Genomic DNA, 17,604 nt, shown 5'->3' on the forward strand with positions numbered 1-17,604 from the left:
GTAAACCCACGATCTCAGTCAGCAGAAACCGAGCTCCTCAACTGAAATTTTAGGACCTTACTTGGTATAGTTTTTAAGAATACTGATTTAACTATAATATAAAGAAATAGAAGATTAAATAATAAAAGAAAGAAGGATGTTACATACGGATTCATGCGAATGAAGTTTAAATGATAAAAGTAGAAAAAAGAACAATCTCACCAAATCAGTCTGAGTGAACTCGTAGCAAGCAGCCCTGTCACGTTTGGCGTAGCAGTCTGGTGTACAACTTGTTTGAAATGTCCCGAATGAAGTGATCCTCCAGCTTGGAATACAGGATAATCGGATGTGGTCGATTGCTCCAAATGTCACGCTCAACGCTGCAACTTGCACCTCGACGTGAACTCGCAGAGCGATGGAACGTCACGAATCCGATGGAGGTTCCTCCTCACTTTCGAAACCACTTGTCAACGGCAAGCCGCAGGGACGAAGAGCCAGCATGCCTGACGCATGAACTCGTAAGAATTTCACTCTCTTGAAACTTTCAATCGTTAAATTAGCTCAGTAGTTTTGATCAGATCAGCAACAAAAAATGTATGTGAAAAAAAACCGAAGATAAAATGAACGTCATTTCATTCAAACGCACAGCCTACTCCCATTGCAAGGTTCAAACACAAGCAGAGAAAAACAGCTCATGTTCAAGTCTAGCTTAAAAACATGTAGGTGTTATCCGGATTAATTATGATAATTGAAATTTTATTTAATCATAAGCACTTTGCCGCGGCGCTAGTGGTGTAGTGGTAAGCTTGACTGTCTCTCACCCCACAGGGCCTGGGTTCAAACCCAGTCGACGCCGTCGGGATTTTCTGAGGCATAAAATCTCTGATTACGCATTCCGCCGTTGGTCCCCGGTCCATGAGTTGATGGGTCGATAGGTAAGGTCCAGGTGTGGGAGCTGCCTTCCTGACGTCGGTAGTTTTGGTACTCAGTGCGGAAAACAAGATCGACGGAAAACACAATCAAGGAAAAAACAATCAGCATTTCAAGACCAACAATTGAAATGACCTTAACTCCATTTTGTAAACAAACCTTGTAAGGCCATTTTCTCGCGAACCGAAACCTCGATTCGTAAACCTAAACCACAATCGGGTAGAGGAGAATTTCCCCTACCTGTTCATTATGTTGGTTTGCCTTTGCGGACTTCGGTTCGCGGGAAAATGGCCTTACAAGGTTTGTTTACAAAATGGAGTTGGGGCCATTTCAATTGTTGGTCTTGATTTGAAAATTTGGGTTCAGAAAACCTTATGTCAAGAACAACATGTGAAAAGGGACAAAGGGCATACAAGCCTTTTGTAAACAAACATTCTTATGCCCTTTTCTCGCCACCCATATGACACCAACGCAAACCATCAACATCGCCGGATAGGAGAAGGTTTCTCCTTCCCGATGATGTTGTTAGTTTGCGTGGGCGACCCTCGATTGGCGAGAAGAGGGCCTACAAAGGTATGTTTACAAAACCTTGTATGCCCTTTTCACATATGGCTCTTGATGTATTTCCGTGATAACTTTCAAATTTCTGAATCTGTTCATTTCTATCACGTAGGAATTTTCCTTGAGGTTTTTTTTTTTCAACAACGTCATTTAAAATCTTCAAAATTTACTTAAGAATTTAAGTTAAAACTTCCTTTCTTCTCCACAGAAATCCCTCGAAATTCATCTAACAAATTTCTGAGGACTACATCTTACAATATTTTTGGAATTCTGCTCAGAACTCATCCTTTCAAAACTGTGTAGGAATCCTTGTCAGTATTTCTTTGAAATCAATCCTTTTGAATTACACTTAATATTCCAGAGTTTCTTCTCAGGATTCTATAGAATGTTTTGAAATTTGTTATAACCCTTAACATTTTTCCAAGTCTAGAGTCTTAGAGAGTTAAATATGGCCCCCCTGCTGTAGCCACAGCTTTAATGGATCAACGTCTACTCTGCGAGAGAACTATCACTATTACCTAAGAGCAAGAGGAGACAATAGGGGGACTTTTGAGAACCAATTTTCTGTCAAACGCGAACCAGTGCCGTCGGGCGAACGTATAGAGATTGCTAAAGTGAGAATGTGTCAGTGATTTGTTTTCATCAGGAAAATTTTCCGCTATGAATTTGTTTTTCCTGATGAAAACATTTTTGCGTATACGTATACGTGACGTGGTGTGCGTACAGTAAACGTCAGTAATCTCTATAGAAACGCGAGAATTTTTACAACAGGGTATCTTTTCTTGTATTTTGACAGTCGACTGCGTCGCCCATAATGTAAAAGTTTTTGCACGGTCGTTTCCGCGAGAGAAGCAGAACACGTCGCAGACAAAAAGAAGCCAGTTGTCTCTTCTTCCTCTTAAACTATATCTACTTTCTGCCTCACTCCATCAACACCTCCAGAATCCTTCTCAACAAAACCACCCGCTTCGACAACAGCTCTAGCCCAAACACTACACAACTGATTGCCAACCAACAGCCAAATACCTGGTATCCTCCGGCCAGATGGTGATTGCTCAGCTTCCTCGGACCAGCACTCGACGTCTGCTTCCGGAAAAAATCGTAATCTCCGTACCGCCTTAACCAGAAATCGATCAACCCCGTACTTTGAATATTGCGAATCTGATCGTCAAACACCTTCGTTAGACGGGACTTCTTCGGATAGTAAAATCCCACCGGATAGACCCCCACGTGTTCCTTGGCAATATAGACGAACTCCCGCTTCGGAAAAATCCTATTATGATAAGCAGCGTAGTCCAACGGAATCAGCACCACTCCATCGACCAAGCCCCGACCGAGCTTCTCGATTGTATTCCCCAAACTGTCCTTCCCAGCTTGAATATAGGTTGTCCTGAAACGGAAAGTTATCTCGTTAGTCTAGCCAGCACGTATCGATCGAACAACTTTACCGCTCCAAAACATGCGGCATCGTGAGGAAGTATCGCTGACCGATCTCCATCATGTAGTAACCGATTCCGGACCGATCGATGTCCTCCATCGTCTCCAGTGGATCATGATTCATCGCCCGCTGCAGGTACAAATACAGCGAACCCTGATAGAGCGTCCGTATTACGAAGCAGAACAACACCCACAAGAGCAGTAAAGTTCTGGCAAAGTTCCGCCTTGGAGTTCGGCCCAAGGCTCCTCCGAAGAAAATGTTTAACATGTTCAAGTACGGTGAACTGATTCCTAATCCGTAGACAAAGTCCCGCACCTCTCTGGGACTGAGCTGTAGCGCGCAAATAACGGCTGCCCCCGCAATCAGATAAGCCATTATCAAACTCCATATCGTAATGCTGAACGGACGAAACAGCTTCTCGAATGCAGTAAATGGTCGACCTGCCGGAACGGCAAACAGTACCTTACTTGTATAATGCGCAATGCCCGGCTTCAGGTACTTGTGCCGATCGTATGCAAAAGCCATACAACCCACGCCGAAATCGACTTGCTCCTCCTGAATCATCTTCATCAGCCCCGTACTCTGTCCCATCTTCCGTGCGAAGCCCCACGACGACCCGTTTGGAGAAATCTCGTACAGCACGGTGAAGTTCAGCTTAATCGCCAGCATATCGACCAGGTCCCCTTCGAATCCACTCAAAACGACCTCCGAAGAGCTATTCTGCTTTAGGATGATCGTGTAGGGCTTCGCCTCATGAGTACCACCGATCAGTGTACATCCGTAGAAGCTCTTCATTCGATCCGGGTACAAGTCCACCTTCTCCAGTTCCTCTAGCCCTTGAGTCACGTTCAACCACAGTACCGGTTCTACCGTCCCGCAGTGATCCTGTGTATAAGGAAACGTAGTGTAGATCAACACATAGTCCCCTGGGGGTCCGCAAGTCACCACATTCACATTGACAATATCCAGCGCCCACAGGTCCTCCAAAATGGCCCGCACCAAATCATCCAATTCCTCCCCAACTTCCCCAGCAATCACCACCAAATAGAGCCCGGAAAAATCATACTTTGTGTAGTGCATCGTCGCGTAGATCCTGCGGAAGCTCCCGTACCCATCCACGACGAACACGTTCATAAATCGAGGCCGCACAAAGTCCTTCCTCGGGTAGTAAAATCGTACGACCAACTTGGAGTCAATCAGACGGATCACCTCGTTCAGCAGATCTCCCTGCAGGCGCCCACTTGCGGATCCATTGAACACCGGGTTGATCAGGATGGCCTCGTGCGAATGGCTGAAGTGACGCCTTAGAATGGAGGCGATCGATCGCGCTGCCCAGCTTGATTCGACGATGGATGCTACCCCGAATCGGTCGAATGGAGTTTGCGCGAGAAGGAGCGGACTGAGGAGAACGAACAGCGATATAATTATTAGCTTCATGGTTGCGTAGCGATTGAACGGACATCGATGGCGATGGGATGGTTTTGAGCCGATGGCGGATGAATGACTGTGCTTGTCATTGAGTATAATGATCTAGTGGGTGATTAGCTTTTACGTAGAATACAACCGATTAATTAGGGTCTATTGTTCCACGTTAATTGAGCGATTGCAAAGGATACATGTACATGCACAAGTGCTTAGGAAATTCAATAAAAATCCCTTTAAGGCTACCCTGTGACGATACGATTTGAGATGTGTTGATGTCTCAGGTTGGAGTCATTTATGGGTCTAAAGACCTGCTGAAATCTCCTTGGAAGACCTCCTGGACAAGTGCTGCTGTGGATGTCATCACTGGCTATTATAGGTCTGAATAGGTCCGGTGGAAGTGCGTATAGAATACTAAGTTGAGGGTTGAGGCCGGCGAAAAGTCCGAGTAGGAATTTAATAAAGCCAAATAAGATGAAGAGTCAATAGATGGTTTGGCAAAGCTTGAAGAACTCGTAGGGAAGTTCGTAGAAATTCCAGAAGAATTTTAGAAAATCTGCACTTTCAGTATATGTATGTCTGTTTATTTTAGATTATTTTGCATGACTATCTACTTGGTTTAACAACCCCTGTTCATCTATTTTTTATCAGTTTGTTTATTCTGAAAGGCTCAATGTATTTAAAAAAACTTTACGGAGCCGTGTATATATGTGTTTTTCTTATGTTTTCTGGGAGGCGACATAAGTTTTGCTTCTTTTTTCTCCTTTAATTCATCCAGACGAGTTTCCATCGTCAACGTCAGCTGCTTAGCCTTCTCTTTGTCCTCTAACCGCTACTTCTCCATGTTATCGACATCTGGAAATTCCAAATTTGCAGTAGTAATAGGCGTCATTGCTTGAAAATAGACGACTCCTGTTGTTGGGCATCGCTTGTTTTCTCTCCATCATTTATCTTGGCCCCCGAGGACGTCAAGTCCATTTCCACCACCTCATCCTCAAGAACATCAACCCCTTCCTCTGTTCCTAGCGTTCGTACTGCTAGCGCTCTGTTTTCGTTCCGTTTGTGCTTTTCGTCATCCTTTTGTTTTTTTTTTTCTGGCTGCCTCAGGGCCTTGCGCTTGTGGTGGGAACTCATCCGATGCCCCTTCATCTTGCTTACGGAACACTTGTTTTTATAACCGTCATATAATGAATTCCCCCTTCCGATTGAGGAAATGATAATTAATATCTTATCATGCTCTCAAAAATATAGTGAAGTGAAGATCTTGAAGTTCTAAAGACTCAATAAAGTCTTGTACAATGTTCTGAACATTTGTATGAAATCATGAAGCTCAAGAGATCCTCTTGACAACATACACGTCATGGAATGGTATCATTAAAATATGTATTGCTGTCCAAAGTATTATGGAGTTAAGATCTCGAAGACCTACAGGCCCAATGAAGTATTGAACAAAGTCCTGAAAATCTGTATGCGCCCATGAAGCTCAAGAAAGCCTTTTTAAAACATACACATCATCGAATGAAATATTTAATGATGTCCAAACTATTCTGTAGTTAAGATCTTGAAGTTCTACAGGCTCAGAGTGAAAGGCCTAATAAATTTCCCGAAATTTTTTAGGAGTCCATGAGGCTCAAGTCAAGAGATCCTCATTTATTTATTTATTTAGATGGATGTCCACATCAACAGACCATTTTGGTCCTAATGATGTTTTACTTAAGACTAACATTCATAAGTTAAGTGGTTAAAGAAAAATATCAAACAAACTAAACACTCACTGGACACTGATAATAATAATCATAATAATAAAAGAAGATATTATATTCAGAAAAGACCTCAGTAAATCGACGGCGTAGCGTAAGGCGAGGGATATAGTAGTCGAATACCGAGGCGACTCTCTTGAAGGTCCTTTGAATGCCATCGATAGCGATATGCATCCCATAATTTGTCCGGCGTCCGTAGGGCTCTGGGCTGGACATTTATGGCGGTATCCTGCAGAACGACGGGGCCATCGATTCTGTCCTGAAGAATTTCTGCTACGAACAAGGCTCTGGATACGTTTCGTCTAGACCGGAGGGTCTTCAGATTGATAAGCAGGCAGCGGCTCTCGTAACTGGGCAGATGATAAGGATCACGCCAAGGTAGCCTACGCAAGGCAAATCTTACGAACCTTCGTTGTACAGATTCGATCGTTTCCGAGCCATTGAGGTATACTGGATTCCACACTGCAGAACTGAACTCTAGAATTGGGCGCACTAAAGAGCAGTACAGCGATTTTAAACAGTATACGTCGGTGAAGTTCTCAGCTATGCGTATGATGAAGCCCATTGTTCTTGATGCTTTATCAACTATGTACGATACGTGTTGCTTGAAGGTAAGTTGGGTATCCAGTATAACTCCAAGATCCTTAACATGACTGACGCGTTCGATTTCCGCTGCCGGGAGGGTATATTTGTAATTAATTGGTTGCTTTTTCCGTGAGAATGAAATCACTGAGCATTTACTTGGGTTGACTACCATTGGATTCATTTTGCACCATCCGGTAAAGCAGTTTAGTTGATTTTTCAAGAAAAGAGCATCAGCAATTGAGCGGATCCGATAAACAATCTTTAGATCATCGGCAAATGATAGGCGAGGCCCTTTCAGCACTGGGGTCAGAAACACCCTGCCAAAATTTGATGTCATTTGGTTCACGGGAACCAACTTTCACATTCGCGGCTCTACGTAGTTTGTGGACAATATATCTGTAAATAGATTGAAGGCGAACATAACTAGGGTAGATGAACATCTGTCGGTGTGGAAACGGTTACGACGACATCGATCACGCAGTTTGGTAATGCACGGATAATGACGCCGCCAGAGAGCGACTTTTGAATACCCTCGAGGCCCAAGGAAGACAACCCTATATCCCTATCAGAGACGTGTTGGGTACCCGCGATCTCTACTATATGCAGTCGATTTATGTGTTTCTGCAAATGTCTAGTATAAGAATTTAATTCATTTGTCTTTTGTATCTCTTTATTAGTTTTTGTTTGTCTTGTCTTCCGTCTCGATGAGTCTCACTGGTCACCATAGCCAGTCGAACTCCAGACGAATCTAGAAACACACTACCGTTCATACTGGCGACATCGCTCTGATGAGACAACGAAACCCTACCCCCAAGCTCCTCCCCTTTTCCTATCCTTCGACAATGTACCCCTCTAACCTCGAGTAAGCCACGAGTATTCGGCCCAACTCCTACTAGACATAGAATTAAGTGAATATTGTTACAAGCAAAGAACAATGAATTATCGGCTCCGTAAAGCTAACGCGATTGAGCCTTAAAAATAAACGAACTAGATAAAAAAAACTAGGGTAGATGTATATCAGTTATGGCTATACGTTCCTATTATGGCCTTTTGGAATTCCGGAACGTATAGCCATAACTGGTACTGGTACACCCACCCTATTTAAAATTCTATTCAGTTTGTTTATGAGACATTCGCGTATGAAATCAAATCACAGTTGTTTTGATAAATCTAATTGATTCTATTTCTACAACGTTAATTCACAAGCTTCAATGAGCATTGTCCTTAAAGCATGAACATAGCATTTGTTCCATTATAAATTTCTCCCCAACCTAACGGGAGCAATGGAAAATAGCTGCTACCACCATCAATTTGCACCAGTCCTTTATCAGCCTAAAAGATCTTCTAACTTTAATCAGCGGCTCGTCTATTATTGTATCAAAGTAGTATGATGTGCAACATTGAATCACAAAAGACATAACCGTCCATTATTATGTCAAGTTCACGTGCCCCCCCCCCCCCCCCCTCACTGTACCAAGAAATCGAAAATCCTCCCCAAGAACCTCACCCGGCCGGCCAGCCGTTCCAGCGCAAACAACCCGCAAGCAATGACCAGCAACACGACAAAAACTTCGTAACACCCCATCAAATGTTCATTGGTCAACACTTCCGGGCTATGAGGGTGTATCTTTGGTCGCCGGAAGAATCGATATCCGATGTACTCATGCAGCCAGTGTTCAATCAATCCGGCTCGTTGAATCTGGCTAATCTCCTCGTCGAACTTTGCAGCCAGACAGGACTTTTTCGGATAATACAAGCAGATAGGCGCCCACTGGAGCACATCTCTGGCCAAATGGACGATTCCTCGTTTGTGGTACTTCTCGTTGTAAGCTGCCACATGATCGAAGGTTGTCAGTACGGCGACATTTAGCTGGTGTAAACTTTGCTTTCGGAACACTTCAAATCGGTGGCCATTGCCATCCGGAATTATCGTGGTCCTGTAACAAGCGATCTTTTTATAAGGTAGCTCAAAGCAAATCAACTCAACGTACCTGCGCATAATTCCTGGTATATCTTTGACAAACATAGTTGACCCTTCCGACATACAGTACGACATCCCTTCGGCTTCTATGCTCGACAATGAGTTTACGTGGCTAAAGTTCTTCGATTGCTGAAGGTACTCATATAGCGAACCTTGATACAGAGATCGCATCACGAAGCAATAGTACAGCCACATAAATAGCAACGTACGGGCAAAGTTCCTTCCTGGAGTTCGAATCATCGCTCCACCGAAGAAGACATTCACTAAGTTCATCAGTGCCATCCCCGTACCACTTCCGTAGATAAAGCTGCGCACTTTCTCCGGATAGAACTTGAGCAAAAAGATCACCGCGATCCCAACTGCCATGTAGACGGATATCAACATCCAGGTCGTCACTCCAAACGGCCGAAACAGCTTCTCGAAAGCCGTATAGGGTCTTCCCGGTGGAACGGCAAACATTACCTTTATCGTGTAGTAGCTGACGCTTGACTTCATCAACGACATCCGTTCGCCTCGCATGGAAAAAGAACCGACCGTCAAATTGACATCTTCTTCGATCACCAGCTTCACCGCTCCACTAAAAGATCCGTTACCGTAGATTTCTCCCCACCTGTTCTGACCAGTGACTTCTACCAACTCGATGCTGAAGTTCAACACCTTCGAGATCATCTGCAGCATGTTACCTTCCATTCCTCGGAGCTTGCGCTGATTCGATCCGTCTGATTCCAGTATTGTGTACGGAGGATAATCGAAGGTTGCGATACGGATCGGGCAACCGTGAAAGTTTAATAGCTTAGGCGGATATAGTTCTACGGACGGGTGCAGTATAGTGAATGAACTCAACCGATGCAGCAATACGGGGTGAGCGTGTTCACATTCATTTTCTAAGTAGGGAAAGTACGTATACAGCAGTGTGTCCCATGAGTCGTCGTATTTCTTGTGGCTGGTCATAACCAGTATAACGTTGACGATGTTTGACGCCCAAAGATCACTGAACATTTGCTGCAGGGTTTGTTCGTCGATGGCTTGTGGTGCCGTGAGGATCAGCAGATAATATCCGGAGTAATCGTATTGATCTGGGTGCAGCTGACGAAGAATGATGCTGAACGCTAGATAGCTATCGAAAAGCAAGATATTGTAGAACCGTGGTCGACGAGCTCGGATTAGGTTGCTAAAAATGTAGGCGATCTCGTGCGATGTTGCGTGCAATATTCGTTGCAGGATGTCCGATTGGAGATTCTTGGTACGGGCGTCAACTTGTGAACATCGGGATATCATTGTTGAAGAGTGATTTGACATGAAGTGTCTTCGTAGTATTGTGATGACGGCGTTCGAGAAATCGTCCACGGAAGATTCCGACGGTAACAGTAGATGATTCGATACGTGTGCAACGAAAAGCGCAGCTACAATCACAGTTAAAATCTTCATATTTGGTAGTGTTGCAACTCAGCTTGACGGTCATGTTTATATAGATAGCAAAATCTACCAGTCATCGAAACTAATGCAACAGGTAATTAACGCCTGTCAAATGAGAGCCTGCAAGATGCGCGGCACCACTTTCCACCGAACACCTCTATCAGGAACACAACCACACTTCCCACGACCAACACCCCGTAGATTTCGAATATGCCCTTGAGGTGGTCCATCGAAAGTTGTTTGGCAGCCTTCGAACGCTTTAGTCGAACGAAGAAGTCATAATTACCATGTCGTAATGCCCACAGTTCGATCAATCCAGTACTTCGCAGTTTCAGTACCTGACTGTTGAACACCCACTGCAGGATGGAATTTTTCGGGTAGAACATCGCCACCGGATAGCGGAATACCGTTTCATGGATGATCGTTATGAACTTGTTTTCCGAGTTGAACTTGTTGTAATGGGCTATTCTATCAATAGATATCAGTACCGCGCCATTAAGAAGCTCACGATCGCCGAGTTGATCGACAAACTGTGTGAGTAAGTGATGATCGTTCGGATAGAATTTGGCCCTTTCCATCATATCCGGACTGATGCTGACGTACTGTTTGGCAAGTTCAATCATGTACAAATCCAGACCGTCCCGATAGATCTCCGCCAGACTCATTGGCGATGACACATTCTTCGGAGTCTGCAGAGTTTTGTACAACGAAGCCTGGAAAGCAGTTCGAAGAATCATAGTGCACAAGATCCAGAACATCAGCAATGTTCGCGCAAAGTTCCTCGTGGGACAACGCCACAAAGACACACCGAACAGTACACAAATCAACACCATTATCGGCGTACGATTCGTTCTGCCAAAGACAAAATCTCGCACCGGTCGACTTTGCACCCGCACGATCTCTATACAGACTACCGCACAGATCAGAACTCCACTCACCGCAAGCCAAAGGCACAATTTGAAGGGAAAGAACAGTTTTTCGAACGACGTATACGGCCTCCCAATCGGTACGGCAAACGTAACTGCTGAATCGTAATGAACAACTCCTGGTGTCATGTGCTGGACCAACACCTTGGCCAACCCGAATCCACCGAGCGCAAAGTCTACCTGATTATCGACCACCATATCCATAATACCATGCTTGGTCCCTAAATCTACCAACCCTTCACTGGGAGGGACAACGATCTGCAGTGTGAAATTCAGTTGCTTGGCGATCATGTTCACCATGTTCCCTTCGATACCGAGCAGGGCCCGTTCTCCATCAACGACGCTTATGAAAGGAGGATTATTGATCGTTCCAACCCGAAGCGGGCAGCCGTAAAAGTTCTGCAGACGATGACCGATGAGCTCATCGTGTTCCCAGTCAAGCAGAGCCGGCTTGATCACTCCACACAGACGGTCCGCAAAGGGAAAATAGGAATACAGTCGAACTGCCCCTTCTGCGTCTTGGTCAATCATGAAAATCAATGCAATCAGTACCTTATTGCGCCACAGTTGATACAGCATATCTTGGATATCGTCGCTTTGAAAAACGTTGAACACTATCCAAAACACACCGGAGATTTCGTAGCGACCGTTAATGTTGTCCAAGAAGATCCCAAACGAGACCCAGTTGTCTATGAGCACCAAGTTGTAGAAGCGTGGCTTTTCCACGTTCATCGTTGATCGGAAACTGCTGATTTCGACGGGTAGGATGTACCGTAGACGATCCAGGATTCGACCCAGTAAGTCCTGCTGAATCCGATGACCGACGGTATTTCTGAAATAGCGGTCGATGTACAGTGGAGCTTTCCTGTGCTCCCAAGTGCTTACGGCGTAGCGGGCGATGGCTATCGATACGGCTTCAGCCAAAGGTGACTCTTCCGCACTCAGCGATTGAAGTCTTTGCGAGCTGCGTACAATACCGATGGCGATGAGCAGGAGTAGCACCAGGTGCTTCATCGTTGATTAGATTTACCGAGACAATTGGTACATTAGCGATTGGGGTCGGGCCTTTTTAAAGGACGCGATGAGCCTCTGGATGGAGGGAGTTAAAAAAGCAAGCACGTGCTCTTAATTTGGTAACACGCGCCGTTCTTTGGAGATGGTTTTTGTCGAACGATTTTCCGTTGCTCGATTGGCAGATGGACTAGTTTGATAAATATTTGCTTCGTGATTGATTAGCCGGAATCATGGATGATGGGAATTCATGAACCAAAGATTGGAATTCAACGTGGTATTTTTCGAAGAGCCTAAGATCGTCTCAAATTGTTCGTACCTAGGGTAAGTTCCGCCTTCGTCCTTTACCGATTATCGTCAGGGGGTAAATTAAGTCAATAAACGCTCATTTCTTGCATGAGGATGCATCACGTTTCAGGGCATCGATTAACGCAACCAAAAGGGCCGAAATTGAGCACATCAATCCTATGGCATCATTCCTTTAATCAATAATATTTTTAGCATTGGAGGATAGATTTTGATTGCCATAGTTATTCATTGAAAGCTTTCTTTGCCAACACCAATGCATGAATTTGTATATTGCGTGCCCGGAAAAGTCGAGAAAACGGACATGCCGCCTCTGGCGTTCTTTTAACATGCTCGGTTGAATTGACGCCTTTCAATTCGGCCAAAATTAAACGGATTTGAAGGTACCTTCCAATAATCATTTAGCAGCGCCACTTTGGAATCCAAGATGGCGGATTAGAGTAAAAAATTGTGACTTACAATCTATACACAAAATAGGACAATTCTGGATCAAGAATAGAAAAAGGCCCATCAGCATTTGTAAACCCTTTCCGCACAAAGCAAACCATCATCGGATAGGAGAAAGCTTCCCCTACACGTCGATGGTGTTGGTTTGCGTGAGTGGCCTTCGCTTTGTGAGAAAAGGGCTTTAGAATGGTTTGTTTACAAATGCTGATGGGTCCTTTTCTATTGTTAATCCTGAGTAGTTCCAGGCAAAATAACGAAAAAAAAATAAATGTTGAATCGACCTTCTCCGATTTGTATGAAGCTTTGTGTAATGGTTTTTGATATGCTTCAAATCGTTGTAAGATTAGCACTAATTTAGTTTATTTGTTAGGCTTAAATGTGCAAAGGATTCCAAGGAGATGAAAACCAGTCATTTTTTAATAACAATAAATAGTCATAAGGGACACTCTTACTTATTCCAATTTTTTCCTTCAGCACTACCCGACGCTTGGCCTCCTCTTCGTCTTTTATCCGCTCCTTCTCGGTGTAGTCCACTATCCCAAATTTGTAGTAGTAATACGCGTCGTTTCAATGTTTGTAAACAGGCGGCCGCTTACTTCCTCTCCAATGTTCTTGTCAGCATCCGAGGGGACACATCCATTTCCATTATCTCTTCTTCCAGCACTTCAACCGCTTCCTCTGTACCATTATCGTTGTCCATTGACGACGCACCTCCATTAACTACACCACATACGTTCGGTTATTTCTTTTCTTCGTTCCGTTATTTGTTTTCCTGTTCTTGTTGCTGCTATACGGGCTGCTTCCGTTCCTTCCACTTGAATCAGGAACTCATCCGATGCTCCTCCATCTTACAAAGGAAACACAAGTTTGTGTTCCCTTGGTAGAATATGTTCCCCTTCCGATTGATGAAATGTCACGAGTTAGGAATCTCCTTTTTTACGTCCATGTAAATTCAGCTGGCAGCACATCGAGGCCCAAGGCAGCTGGAAATTCCTCCTAAACTACACGCTTTACATCACTGTATCGGCTGATTTTCATCCATTGACGGATTTTTACAGCTACCGTATGCGTGATAATGTTCGCACCATTGAACAATGTCAAAATTAAAAAAAAAATCAAAAATTTCGAGTTTTTTTTTATTTATTCAAAGGGGGGATGTTTCTCAAAGTCTTAAACTATGTTAATCATCGATCAAGTTTCCACTTGCTGCAATTACGGCCTCCACACGCTTTCGGAATGCACGGCAGGTTCTAATAATGTAGTGGATCCATTTCTCTCCAGGTACGGGTCAATGTTTCCCTGAGGCTTGCTGTACTCGGGTGGCGTTCAGAACAAGCCTTGGCCTTCATGACGCGCCAGCGGATTAAGATCGGGGCTGGATGGCGGCCACATATCCTTCGCCCAGAACGGAAGATGTTCCTGCAACCACTTCTGAGTGCGGTTCGACTTGTGGCACGGAGCCCCATCTTGTTGAAATACAACATTTGGCTTCGGACCGTACTGTTCTTTGATCCACGGAAGAACATACTTACTTAAAATTCCGATGTAGATCTCCGTGTTGACCTTGTCGCCTTCTGGAAAGAACACCGGGTCCATTTTTTGCCATCGGAAGCCACCATTCTAAACACCATAACGCTAACAGGATGCTTGGTCAGATACACGTTCTTGTGCTCGTCGGCCACGTCTTTTACCGGTCGGTTCTGGAATTTGATACGGGATCGACGGTAAACATGCTCTCGTCGGTGAACAGGAAGTTCAAGATTTTCTTGCATCATTCGGCTCGTAGCTCCAGGATGCGGTTGGTAATCATGGGAGTTTTTTTTTCCGTGCCCTCGACTTCACCTCGCAATCTTCCTTTACGATCTTCCGTGCCATAAAGTCACTGATCCCGTGTCCCTTTGCCATTTTCCTTATTGAACGCACTGGATTCATCCGAATCTTCCTTTTGATAGCAGCGATAACCCTCGGAAGCCGAGCTGACCTCGGACGACCTGTGGCCACCTTCGCGGATAGTTGTCCTTTCTTTTCTCGATCTAAAACCCTTTGACGGTCCACCGGGACACTCCCACGGCGATTTAAATGTCATGGTGCAACTGTCAAACTAAGTAAATAATTTTCTTTTATACACAGCCTACTACGGAATGAGCTATAGGTTACGTGCATGCAAAGAAAACCAAGGCATTGTATGCACAGGTGAAACGGGAACCTTATTTGTACGATGGTGCAAACATTATCACGCATACGGTAGCTGCGATTCTGAATCTAATAGGCAACGACAGAAGCGAACGAAGTCCACACAATGAGCAAGCACCTCAACAATAGTTAAAAATGGCGTTCTAGAAATTTTTCAACATATATTTGTGGCACGGAAACGGCATTTCTCATCGAAATGACGCCTGAGACAAAGTTGTCTTTCTGGGGAAAATAAACAAAAAATGCTTTTGTTTATGTTCTGAAAATTAAAAAAAAAAATCCCAAAAAGTCCGTGACCTCTTTAAAAAATTATAAAAATTAACAATTCAAAACGATCTCACCAACTTTCACTGTTTCTTCACCAATTTTCGTGCCTATTTGTGATCTCGTTGTCCTTCTCTGCATCACTGTGTTGCAATTTACAGGTAGCGGTAGAGCAGACTACCTTTGAATGGGCTAACACGCAAACACTGGGAAAATGTGCACCAACGAAATAAAAATTGGGTTAGCATTGACGTTTACATTAATTTATTGTGCCGGCATGGTTTTCTCCTGCCTAACCTCATCTCCTATCTTTCTTCGGCCTTTGCTGCTCTCACTTCCCTACATGTTTTCTCTTCTTCTTTCCGCTTACTTCTTCTTAAGAGTACTCACTCAATGCTGCTGGGTGCACCCTTACCGCCGCTGGATTACCACACTGATGTTCCGCGGCTCGTCCGTCTGACTTGCTCCACACACACAGCACAATGACCACCCGTTGTTTCGTGGTTTGGAGTCCGGTCCGGACAACCCTCATCCGTCGTGTCTACGATGACCTCGCCAGAATCACGCACAGCCCAGACACACTGGCCCTCGTGCAGCTGAGTAGTCCGACCTGCGGAATAGCAATCAGAACAAAAGGCCCTGGGGCGCATATCCCCTTAGTTTTCATGTGGCGACTGTTGGAGTAAAGCGACTTACTTCTGTTTGAAGGCCTTTTTAGCCACAGGCAGTGGTTCTTCACCGATAGCGTCTGTCCGGGAGATCGTGTTTTGGCGTCGTTGCCTTGGCCTGAGTGCACTTTAGAGAGGAGAGTGTGAATTTTCCTACCTTCACTTTCTTTGATTAACTTACCGGTTAATCTGTCGTCGGCAAGCTTCAACGATGTTTGATCGTTGAACCACCATCCGGTGCGTTCTTCTTCGATCGCACAGAGCTGCTCGCGCCCGAGAACACAGTTTTTTACACTGCCAACTTACTATCACGGCAATCGCGATTATCGACCACGCCGTTTTGCGTGCCACTTGTGCGAATGCACTTTTCTTCTGGCTCCCTTTATGCTGTCACTGATGTTTACTGTGCTGGTACTTGTGTGTGTGCGTGCGGAAGCGTTGTCAGCAACGTCAATGCGGAATGATGGGCAAGATAATTTTCGCTTTTCTTTGCTTTTCAAGCGATGCGGCCCATGTGGCATAATTTGCTTATGCACGCTCACGGGAGATTAGGCATCAATAATGCCATACCCCAAATGCTTATAAGCGAATTGCTACTACCCAAAACTAAACGTAACAACTGCTAGTCGCAGTGATCCCATGTTATTTCTGATGTGTTCTACGATATTTCGACGTCCATTATCTTTGTATGATGATCTTGAGTTCCTAGTTGCGTCTTATAAAACCGTAACATCAATGCGGAAAATGGACAGTGTCTCCGGGTATTTTCTTAACGAGCATCACTCCATTGTCGTATCGCATGTGCTCTATTTTGCAACTCTCCTTTCACTTTTACTTTGTTGCCTCCATGGTACCGGAAAAGATATAGATAGGGGAAATGGCTCTAATGTTGGCCTATGGATCTAAGATTGGGCCCATCCGAGGGAGATGACTCTATCTACGATGCAGGAAGTATTGTGTTTTGCTGTGGCTAGCTGCGCGTACGCTGAGTAGATAGAAAGAAGATTTATCACGATTTTGAAGATTTCCTGCAAAAAAAATGATGCACGATGCAAGTAGATGCGAGAAATGAAAGAAGATTTTTCGAAGATTTATTCGCTAGTGTGAGATTTTTTGAGCATCTAGAATTGAGATTTAGATGTGTCGTCCCCCTCGGGCCCATCGCTAAAAATCTGCTATTTATCAATTTTATCTAGATGAACGCGTCATTGAGACGGCACTAATGGATATTTTTGGTCGCTATTGAAAATTTAGTCGATAGCTGAATTTTTGTATGGGTCCAAATTAGGGGCATTTAGGCCAACATTACATCCATTTCCCCTATAAACATTATTAGCAATGATGTGATATAACCACAACGGGATGACCGTTCAGAATGGTTCAATGGATGTAAAATGAGAGAACATTAAAATTTAACACGATTTAAAGTATTTCAATGCAACATTACATTTGTTCACTAACAATTAACACATTTTTCAATATTTCAATCATTACAATTAGTATCAATGTTCTGTCATATCGTATCTTTAAGTGATCTCCGCAAGCGCCACATTTCGTTCAAGCTTTTTGGAACTACATGTGATGAAATATGAAACGCTCCTTTTAAAGTGAATTGCACATAACAATATTCATCACTTACTCACACATGAAATCTGCCTCGACCAACCTGGCAGAACGCGCCCTAACCCTCACTGAACCAACGAACAGGGCCATACCG

This window comes from Ochlerotatus camptorhynchus, unplaced genomic scaffold (assembly GCF_037179485.1).
Source record: "Ochlerotatus camptorhynchus isolate MF236.1 unplaced genomic scaffold, CSIRO-AGI_Acam_v1.1 ptg000067l, whole genome shotgun sequence".
NCBI classification, from domain to species: Eukaryota; Metazoa; Arthropoda; class Insecta; order Diptera; family Culicidae; genus Ochlerotatus; species Ochlerotatus camptorhynchus.